This window comes from Podarcis liolepis (genome assembly GCF_965112155.1).
Source record: "Podarcis liolepis genome assembly, chromosome: 3".
Classification (NCBI taxonomy): Eukaryota; Metazoa; Chordata; class Lepidosauria; order Squamata; family Lacertidae; genus Podarcis; species Podarcis liolepis.
In genome coordinates this window covers 51,452,806-51,463,432 of record NC_139557.1, presented here as the reverse complement: position 1 = coordinate 51,463,432, position 10,627 = coordinate 51,452,806, and the positions used below count along the sequence as shown (strand labels likewise).

The window sequence follows — 10,627 nt, the reverse complement described above, 5'->3', positions numbered from 1 at the left end:
AGGTAAAGGTAAAGGGACCCCTGACCATTAGGTCCAGTCATGGCCGACTCTGGGGTTGCAGTGCTCATCTCGCTTTATTGGCCGAGGGAGCTGGCGTACAGCTTCCAGGTCATGTGGCCAGCATGGTGTAGGTAGGTGTAGACCATCTAAAATACTCAGTTACAATTTTGGGGTATATGTGTGGATACTGAATAGGATAGCCAGATGAAAAAGAGGGCAGGGCTCTGGCACCTTTAATAATTGTGAAGATATGAGGATTTCATCAACATTTAGTTTAAGCTACAATATAATAAACTTTTTTTGCTGTGAAAATGAATATATTCTCTCATATATATATATATATATATATATATATATATATACACACAATGGTACCTCAGGTTAAGTACTTAATTCGTTCTGGAGGTCTGTTCTTAACCTGAAACTGTTCTTAACCTGAAGCACCACTTTAGCTAATGGGGCCTCCTGCTGCCGCCGCGCTGCCAGAGCACGATTTCTGTTCTCATCCTGAAGCAAAGTTCTTAACCTGAGGTACTATTTCTGGGTTAGCAGAGTCTGTAACCTGAAGCGTATGTAACCCTAGGTACCACTGTAATACATTTTTTGGAACCAATATGTGAACCAAACCACAGTGATCCTTTGAAATTCATAATTATTCAATTTTGCAATGGCATTCTCCAACCAAACACTGTTTACAAAAATGAATATATTGGGAAAGGCTATTAAAGTGAACGCATTACTGGAAATATCATACAAAAGTGCATTGCAGTAGGGAGAATTGCTTGCATAAATGTAAAACCTGAACACAAAAAGGTGTTTATTGGGAGAAATGTGCACAAATGCTGCTGTATTTTCTTGAAGAATTTTTTTAATGCAAATTGCTGCAGAAATATGGAGGGCTGAATTGAAGATTGGAAAAAGAAGAAACCGAGAGAACTGAAAGTGACAGATCCATCCATTTGGGAGTAAACTGCATTTCACTTGCTGGGACTTCTGAGTTGGTAAGTATGAGATTGCTCTGTATAGCATATTTCTGAGAATGTGTAAAACAAAACAAAACTGTAATTCAGACACACTTACCTGGGCATGAATTGCTTTAAACTTAATGGCACCTACTTCTGAGTAGGCATGTAAAGGACTGCAGTGTAAGAGTATGACACAAAACTGCTACACTGATCAGGAGTACCCAAAGGCCACTGCACTAACAAGCAGTTCCACCCCCCACTATCACTGCAGGCATCAGAGCCCCAGCAAAGCCCACACAAACTTTGAAAACAGGGTAGCTTGCAACCGTGTATCCGCCAAGGCTCTAGCAACTGTTTGGAGTAGTAGTAGTTGCTCTTAACCAGAAACTGCAAGTCCCGACTGCTCCAAATCATTAAGTTGTTTACTAACTTAATGTCCTCTTGTGCAGCTAGTTCAGTAGTGTTTTCAATGCAATTAAAAATATGTGGGATCAAAGATGAAACATAATATCATTAGTAAGGATGTTTCCCACAACTGCAGCAATGATTTGTTTGTTTATTACTTTTAAAAAGCATGGACATGTAGGATCAGTTCCAGTTTCAAATAATTGACACAGTATTAACATTCCTTCCTAACTCATAGAAAATGCAGCACTTAAGCAACAATACTGCAATGTTTTTGCAACTGTGTCATAATGTGAAATGACTCTCAACAGAAGCACAACAGAAGCTCCTCGTTTTTTTAAAGCTGGAAACTGTGCCTGTGAGCTTATCTAAGTACAGTGGTACCTCGGGTTACAGACACTTCAGGTTACAGACTCTGCTAACCCAGAAATAGTACCCCGGGTTAAGAACTTTGCTTCAGGATGAGAACAGAAATCGCACGACGGCGCGACAGCAGCGGGAGGCCCCATTAGCTAAAGTGGTACCTCAGGTTAAGAACAGTTTCAGGTTAAGAACAGACCTCCGGAACAAATTGAGTTCTTAACCCGAGGTACCACTGTATGCATTTTGCTTTATAAGATTCACTTGGCGGTAGAGCCTAGGGAAGGGTTCCTAGGAACAACCTCCATCGAGAGCTAACTGTTCACACTTATCCCAGTGTGCTGATTCTTCACCCAAGTAGAGATGCCCAGGTACAGGGAAAAGAACTTGCTGCGTGTTCCTCCCTCTACTGGAAAACAAACCTTGCTGCATGCAAGGACTGGCCCATCAACCTTGCCATCTGAAAAGACCATTCTTTCATCCTAGGAAACTGCTTGGCAGGAAACGAAAATACAGAATACATTTCCCAAGCAACGTATTTTGAAATAGTTCCAGAAAAACTAACACCCCTCCTAAAATCATTGGTTTGGGAGAATGTAACTTGCCCAAAGAGCTTGCTTTTAGTGGTGGGTGTTTTAAGTTGCAACCACTTTTTAAGATCCAGTCATGTTTACAAGGCTCTCTCTTTCCCCTTTCTATACACTTGGAGTTAGACTTTCATCACTAAATCATTTAATAAGTAACTCAATCATGAGTTTAAAACATAGTTTATAATAAAAACAACAACATGAAACTTCTGTGTGGGCTTTTCTTTGAAGATAGATCTCTGTGTTTTTTCAAAGTATTATTATTGGGTGTTTCCAAACTGTTTTAAAACATTAAAACAACAGCATACTTTTGCAGTAAGGAAAGCGACAGGCAGTAGCTGATAGCTAGTCAACAGTACTCCCTTGACCTGCTGACAATTGAGTCACTGCTAACCAGGAAGGCAGTGGGGAGGTCAGTGTGGTGCAAACACACCAACAGGAGCACCAGGCTGGCTCTGTCAGTGCATTTGCACCATGCCAATCTCTCTACCACCTCATTCCTCTCCTTCCCAATAAGTCAGAAGGTCACGTTAATGCCACTGCCCGGCCATGCTGTCCATTATTGGTGACTAAAAAATGCACTGGAAATTGTGGGGCCATAGTTTGACACAAGGCTGTGTATCCCTCAGAATGAATGCTCAGTAACAGCTGATGTCACAATTTCCTCACTATCATTGGAATGGATGTTAAATAAACAGGTCATCTGGAAGTGACCATGGTCATTAAACTTAAAGAGAGCAATACTACGTATGATTGCTAAAGTGTCCCAATGCATTCAACAGGACTTACATTCTAGTACAGTGGTACCTCGGGTTAAGTACTTAATTCGTTCCGGAGGTCCGTACTTAACCTGAAACTGTTCTTAACCTAAGCACCACTTTAGCTAATGGGGCCTCCTGCTGCTGCCGCGCTGCCGGAGCACAATTTCTTTTCTCATCCTGAAGCAATGTTCTTAACCCGAAGCTCTATTTCTGGGTTAGCTGAAACTGTAACCTGAAGCGTATGTAACTTGAGGTACCACTGTAAATGTGTTCAGGTTTGCAACCTTGCTGGAGTATCTATAGTAAATTTTCACTAGCAGTTTCAGACTGAATCAGACATGGGCTAGTACTTTTATTCTCATTCCCACCAACAAAGAAATTGTGGATTAATCTATACTAAGCATGCAGATCCTGTGACTCTCTGAATACTGGTAGACTTCAGGTCCCATCAGTCCCAGCCAGCATGGCTAATTGTCAGGCATGGTGGCAGATGTAATCCCACATGATATTGAATTTTAAATTGTTGTAATCTGCTCTGGGTGAAGGGTGGATAATAAATTGAAACAACAACATCTGGTTCCCCACCACTGATCTGAACATGATACTTTGTGTTACGCTTGAATGTCTAAACAAGTGGGGGCCATTATTCTACAGCACTGAGCCTTTGATGGAGGAGAAATAGGGAGGGAAATACAAAGCGGAAGTTATTTAATATGAATATGTTTTTACATACCAAAGAACTGTTCGACTGAACACAATAACATTTATTTTTAATAGTCATAGAACTTGGTCAACTAGTTTTTACAATGTGGGAGGACATGTGGAAGTGACAGAAACACCCTGACACCTGGTGGTGACAAGGTATGGTTGCAACAGTGTAATATTTTAAGATAGGAAATCTGGAAGGGCCTTTCTAATGGGCATTCATGATTCATTGTGCTCATGTTGGTATTGCAGCTGCCACACATAATCCTACTTTCACTACCTTTTGTGCCTGGAAATGTTTTGAGACTGCTCCATTTCCAACCTGTGCATATACCATAACTTCAAAATGGATGGCCACCTGTCATGGATGCTTTAGCAGGGATGCCTGCATTGCAGGGGTTTGGACTAGATGACCCTTGGGGTCCCTTCCAACTCTACAATTCTATGATTCCTTCTGAAATCCTGAAACTTTTATACAACGAATGGTGATTTATTTTTGTCCTGCTTTTGCTGCACTATAGCCACTCCAGACAGCAATAATGTGGAAGCATTGCAGAAAAAACAAAAGCACCACCAACACACTATCATTGCAAAATAAATCTTCCACCACTGCACTATTATTGTGTCAAGACATTATTACAGAAAACAGCCACAAAAATCCCAATCTGGAAAGGCCCTACTTCTGCAACATTGTATCAGTATACTGAAGAAAGTGCTACCTGCTTTTTCTAAAATGAGGTTGGTCCCTAAATTCATGCAATAGTGAATATTCAAATTAGTACAAGGTTACTATGGGTATAAAAAACCCTGAACAATATTTTTACTACTTTTAGTTTGTATTTATTTGCAGAACGTTTGAATTTTGATGAAGATGGCGTTGCAATTGCAGGGCTTTTCTCAAAATATTGCTAAGTCAAAAAGCCACGAAAGGTGGCTTCAATCTTTGTGATACTTATTTGTTTTATAAACATCTATACTGCCTTTCAAGAATACAATTCTTCCCATAAAATGTGACAATAAAAGGCAACAGGTAACATTTAAAAACAGCTCAATAAAACAATCATATCATTAAAGCTAACGTTCTAGCATAAAAAATGCAGCATAATACACCAGCCACAATTAGTTTCTCTAAGCCAAAGTAAATACAGTGGTGCCTCGCAAGACGAAAAGAATCCGTTCTGTGATTCTCTTCGTCTAGCGGTTTTTTCGTCTTGCAAAGCAAGCCCATTGACGGATTAGCGGATTAGCGCTACTAGCGGCTTATCTGCTGATCGGATCAGCTGATAAGCGGCTTAGCGGCTTAGAAAAAGGGGGGGAGGGGAAAAAATCAGCAGGAACTCGCAAGACATTGTCGTCTTGCGAAGCAAGCCCATAGGAGATTCGTTTTGCGAGGCACCTCCAAAACGGAAAACTCTTTCATCTACCGAGTTTTCCGTCTTGCGAGGCATTCGTCTTGCGGGGCACCACTGTACAATACAATAAAAGGTTTTAAGTTATTACAACTATAACTTTTTTTCTGTGTTTATACTTTCATGGATATGGTTCCCCAGAGATAGTGTTGGGGGTGGGGGGAGCTCAGTACTGTAATGATCTTTTGAAACCCTATGAAAAATTGCAATACAGTCCTTTTAACTGAGTTCTGCCCAGGTTCTAGAAATGCTGTTTGCTGCCCAGTTAGGACATTACGTGGCCCAGATTCTTTTTATTTATTTAAATGGAATAATAAAATCTCTAGCAGTTCTGGAGAAATAAGGGGGAATATGTTGACTAGGAGGGCTGCCAGGCTTAAGGATGTGCTGCCCAAAGGGCCATCCAGGAACCCCCATTCTGCCATGGCAGCTCCGCCACTGCTTCTGCCCCACTTTCTCCTTGAGCCAGTGGCGTTGCAAGGGGGGCAGGGGGTGGTGCGCCCTGGGTGCCATGTCTGGGGGGGTGACAAGAAGGCACCCTGTGGGGTGCTTGCTCCGCCGCCCCCAGGCATGGTGGCACAAGCAGCCATTGTGTCGCTGCAGCCGCATGTAGAGGATCCTTTGTTCACGGCTGCAGCTGCAAGCAGAGGATCTCGCCACCATCTGAACGGTGTTTGAGCAGCGCTGGCGGCAAACTGCTACATACAACGCATGCATGGTCCCACACGCATGCGATGTATGTAGCGACGCTGCACACGCGCTGTACATAGCAGTTTGCTGCCAGCACCGCCTGAGCACTGTAGGGTTGGCAGTGGGATCCCTCCGTCACCGCTACGGCCATATTCAGAGGATCCCACTGCCACCACTGCAGCCACGAGCAGAGGATCCCGCCACCGTCCATACGGTGTTCGGGTGGCGCCGGCAGAAAACTGCTATGTACAACACATGCGCGGTGTCGCTCGCATGCGCTGTACGTAGCAGCACGTGTGCGCAGCTGGCGGTTTCCCCCACCCCAGGTGTCGGTTAGCCTTTGTTCGCCCTTGCCTAGAGCCAGCATGGCCTCACCCAGCTTTCTCCCCCTCCCCTGCCTACCTGGTCTCTCTGTGCCTGCCTGCTACCATAAGCTTAATGGGCAACAGTAAGGAAAATTTCCTTTTAGGTTCTCTCCCAAACCACCTATTTATTGAGCATTCGTCCAGTTTTGCTTGTGGAATGCTTGTACAGGTGTTAGATTATATCTCTGTGGGGTTTTTTTACTAAGCATTTGTTCTGGTTTATGGAGTGGTTCTACAATAATGAGCATTCGTCCTGATTTGCTTGCTAGGTGTTTATACCCCCCCCCTTGTCAATTGACACTTTCCTAACTGCATAAAATGTGCTTCTTTTTAAAAAGTAGATTTGATGCGCCTGGGCGACAGAACAGTTTAATCCACTTTAATTGCACAAGCTTAAATTACCTGGTATGCACTGACAGTCATTCGGGATGAGCTCCTTTCCTCATGTTGTGCTGGATAACATGCTAAGTGAAGTGCCGGGTGGTGCTGGCTCAACCATGGCTTTGCTGAGTCTGCTGTAGCATGACTGAACAATAATTTAAAAAGACCAAACGAGATGCTCTGGTGACTGGTGTCAGCCTTAGCACACCCATACCAGGTGCTAATCCTGCACCTGTTTTCTGACATGCTGCTGCCCGTCACCATCTGCCACAGGCTCCGGCCTGTTTGGGGCTCTTGCAGGCTGCTGCCCTCCTTGTCAGCTGTGGCAAAGTTTGCTTTGTTTATTTGCTTTGCTCTTTAATTTTGATTTGGCGAGATTTAGCAAAGAGGTGTGGAACACTTTGGTTCTGTCTTCAAAATATGACTCTATGTGTTATTAGCTCAGTGTTCTGCATACTCATAGAGGCTATAATTTGAGGAGAAAGAAACAGAAAGATTTTGTCTTACTTACTTCAGGCCTTGTACATATCAGGGAGGCATTCAAGCAAACATACAGATCTACACAACCAACTAGGGCATATGATAACTCATCAAACATCACACCTCTCTGACTGGTTGCTAAGCAGCACTTCCACCCACCTCTCTCGTGGCTTTCACGTATTGGACTTTAGCACTTAAAGAATTAACATTCAAGCTACAAACTGAATGATCCCCCCGTACCAACACTTTGGCACTCTCTCTCCCTCTTCCCCCCTGCTTGGCCCTTTCTCTGCACTCTCTTTTTCTTTCCCTTCTCTCCAAATAGCTAATCTATCAGCACAATTGATTTTCCTTCAATTATTAAATGGAACACTTAAGTTCTAAAATGAGGAGCCATGGGACTTCTTTGGAAGCCACAGCCATGACCTGAGAGCCTTTCATCTCATCCCATTTGTGTGGTGACTTGGTGTGATGACACACTGGTGAGAGAAATCTGTGCCTGATCAAATACACTATTTTCTTTCTAATCACATGCTACCTAGGACCTGAACCTCAGCACTGAGAGTAAGTTCTCTGGGACCAAGCCCTAGTTGGAGTGTAGCTCAAGGGCATCAAGGCAATCTTGACCTGAACCTGGAATATACCTGAGCACCAATGCTGGAGCCATTTATAGCTGTTTCCTCTTCAAGCACCTTTCTACACCGCATCTCATCTCTGCTTCTAATAAGCAGTGTTGTGCATTGTAGAGGCTGATTTAGCATGAGGGTGGAAGAGTGTGGTAGCTGGGCGCTGATGGATAGGTGGCCCACTCTTTTGGTGGAACATAGGACTTTGCAACTATGATTTTCAGCATTGTGCCATACAAAATAGGCCTGCCTCAAGGTTCAATTTGTACAAGCGCTTGTCACAATACCCATTCATTTCAATGGGATGCAATAGCTTGGATTCCAAGATAACTTAATTTTCCTCATGGAATTAAAGTTTCTTGTCACATCCTCCCTGTTGAAGCTATGTGAAAAGTCTCTCTGCAAAGTCAGGAGACCCACCCAACCAACCAACCTGCCAGACAGCCTCTTTGGGGGGGAAGGAATGTAAAATTATCACTGAACTTTTTGTAGGATCCAAGCCAGAGTACCTAGCCCTTATTTTCATGTTGCTGCTGTCCACAGATATAGACACATTGGATACATAGACTAATGGGTTATTTCCAGCCTCATTTTGGCATTGACTTCTATGCTGCAATCCTACCTAATCTTCAGTTTGAAGATCTAAAGCAACTTCTGGTCTCTGCTGTGGCATACTGTTATTTTCAGTGCATTCCCATCTTTTAGATGGCTCCCTTTTATTTACTCGGCCTACCTGCTATAGTATAATTGAGCTTATGCCTCATTTATTGTATTTGGAACCAGTCTGTCCAGTTTTCAAATGAATTTAGTTCCACCCAAGCTTCACAGAACCTCACCTTGAGTTTATAATTATATCTGGCATGTTCAAAGCAATGCAAATATCCTTCTATTGGAATCACATATGGGTAAAAGTACATACTTGTTGTTGCAAAAATGCTGGAGGTGACATTCTTCCAATGGTCTTTTTATCTCCTCAGAAGATCTATTAGATTGGCTCTCCAAGCTTTGCAGTATCTGTCGACATGAATTATGCTTTCAAACAATACTAATACAACTGTTAGCCTGGCATGGTATAGAAGTCAATAAAAAATAATGTCAATGAAAAATCTAAATTAAATAAGAGAATCTGGCTGTGTCAACTAATTTTATCCATTGAAGTAAAGTATTCCTACTCAACTGGCTTGTGCTCAACAAGTAGATATTTAACACTCCCAATGTAGGCAAGAAGGGGGGGGGAGTTTTGGCTGTGGCAGGAAGGCAATTATTTTTATACGAATGAACACTATTTGTTTGAACTTACTGAAACCTTACACAGAATCTATTGGCCCAGTTTAAGAATGGCTAAATAATAAAGAGCTGAGATTGGTCCCTTCCAATTCTACAATCCTATGACTTTATGATTGTGTGCAGAAGTTTAAGGATTTCTCCCTTGAAAAACACTTTTCACCTGTATGCCCATCACCAGCGCATCATCAATTGCCCACTACAGATCACCCTCAGTGCATATGGCTCTCAATACACACGGTTGCCCACCTTTGTGTTAAAGTTACACAGGCTGTGGACAGTTTGGAGTTGGCGCCAACACTAGAAGCAAGGCCTAGCAGAAGCAACCCTGTATTTATGCTAAACTGCGGTTCTTCATAATAGCCGCCATTTCGTTGGCAATGCGGAGTCCTTCACTCTCTTGGAATCTACCGTCCCCTGCAGGGAGAACTCGGCAAAAGCAAGCAGCCCATCCGACGCGCGCCTTTGCGTGACGCCATTTGCCGAAGCCTCAAGAGAGGAGCCGTTGGCTGTCGTCACTTCCGGTTCGCCAAGCAGCTGAAATAGGCGAGAGCGTCGGGCTGCCCTGAAACTTTGCGTCCTTCCGCCCTCCCTTCCTCTCGTCGCAGAAAGACCAAGAGAGAAAGGCGGAGGGGGTAGAGGAGAGAAGACGGAGTGGGCGGTGCCTGAGCCTCGCGAGCCCCGGCTTTAGCGCGAGCGGAGCACTTTGGAGGGGGGGCAGCAGGAGGAGGAGGAGGAGGCCGGCTCAGTGGGCGGAGCCGAGCCTGCGCAGTGTTGACTTGTGCTCGAGCGAGCTTCGCACTCAGGGGGTGGCCCGGCCAAGGAAAGAAAGAAACTGCCAGGTAACGGCATCTTCCGTTGTCCCCTCCCCCATCAGGGAGGAGGGGGCGGCGGCGACGTAGAAAGGAGTTGGCTGGTGGGGAAGCTTGTTTGTTGGGTGATACGACGCGGGAGCGGAGACTGGACGGGGCAGGAGAGGCTGCCGCCCCGCCCTTGTGACCCCTTCCTCTGCCTGAGGGGGGTGGAGGAGAGGGGACATCATCTGGGGCACAGATTTATTCCTCCACACGCCTCGTAAACCTCTTCACACGTACACACGTGAGCCTGGGTGTATGTAGAGTGTTCTCAAGGCACCCGATAGCGCTGAGGGTAGGCTTGGGAGGATTCATTTCACCACCAGAAACCATATATATTCGTTGCAGCGCGGGAAAGGGCTGTCTCCCCCCTCAGGTCCTACTTACGAGTTTCCGATAGGCATTTGCTTGATCCCTCTGTGAGAAAGGGGTGCTGGGCGAGGTGGGCCGCTAGCCTGATCCAGCAGGGCAAGGGGCATAGTTCTTCGCTGTGCCACAAGGTTTGTATGCGGAAGGTTGCAGGTCGAGTCCCCAGGTAGGACTCCTCTGTCTGGAACCCCCAGAGAAGTCTGTACAATCAACATGTACAGTACTGAACTAGGAGGACCAATGTTCAGACTCTGTCTCTTTGTTCTGTAAATACATCAGGAACATGAAATCAGCGAGGCAATAAAACCTTTAGGCATACCAAGGTGTGCAGAATAGAAAATAATCACATGGTGATAAAAGCAACTGTTAAAATACTGTAAATCTAA

At 44.4% G+C, this 10,627-nt stretch overlaps 1 protein-coding gene and 1 long non-coding RNA gene across 5 annotated transcripts in view; one reads left to right on the top strand and one right to left on the bottom strand.

The window, feature by feature from the left end:
• Nucleotides 1–828: 828 nt before the first annotated feature.
• LOC310704377 lies at nt 829–9,395 on the bottom strand. The gene is made up of 3 exons (XR_014524746.1): nt 9,268–9,395; nt 8,654–8,748; nt 829–1,033 (listed from the first exon to the last, which is right to left on the bottom strand). It is a non-coding gene; the product is annotated as an uncharacterized lncRNA (long non-coding RNA).
• A 132-nt stretch (nt 9,396–9,527) lies between these two features.
• Nucleotides 9,528–10,627, top strand: part of ATG5 (autophagy related 5) — a 29,490-nt gene continuing 28,390 nt past the window's right edge. Inside the window, exon 1 of one of the 4 annotated variants that reach the window (XM_083497715.1) lies at nt 9,528–9,860. The gene's annotated coding sequence lies outside the window, so the exon portion shown is untranslated. Of the gene's footprint in view, nt 9,861–9,912; nt 10,168–10,627 lie in introns of those variants that run through there. The other 3 variants (XR_014524732.1, XM_083497716.1, XM_083497717.1) reach the window with 3 other exon arrangements.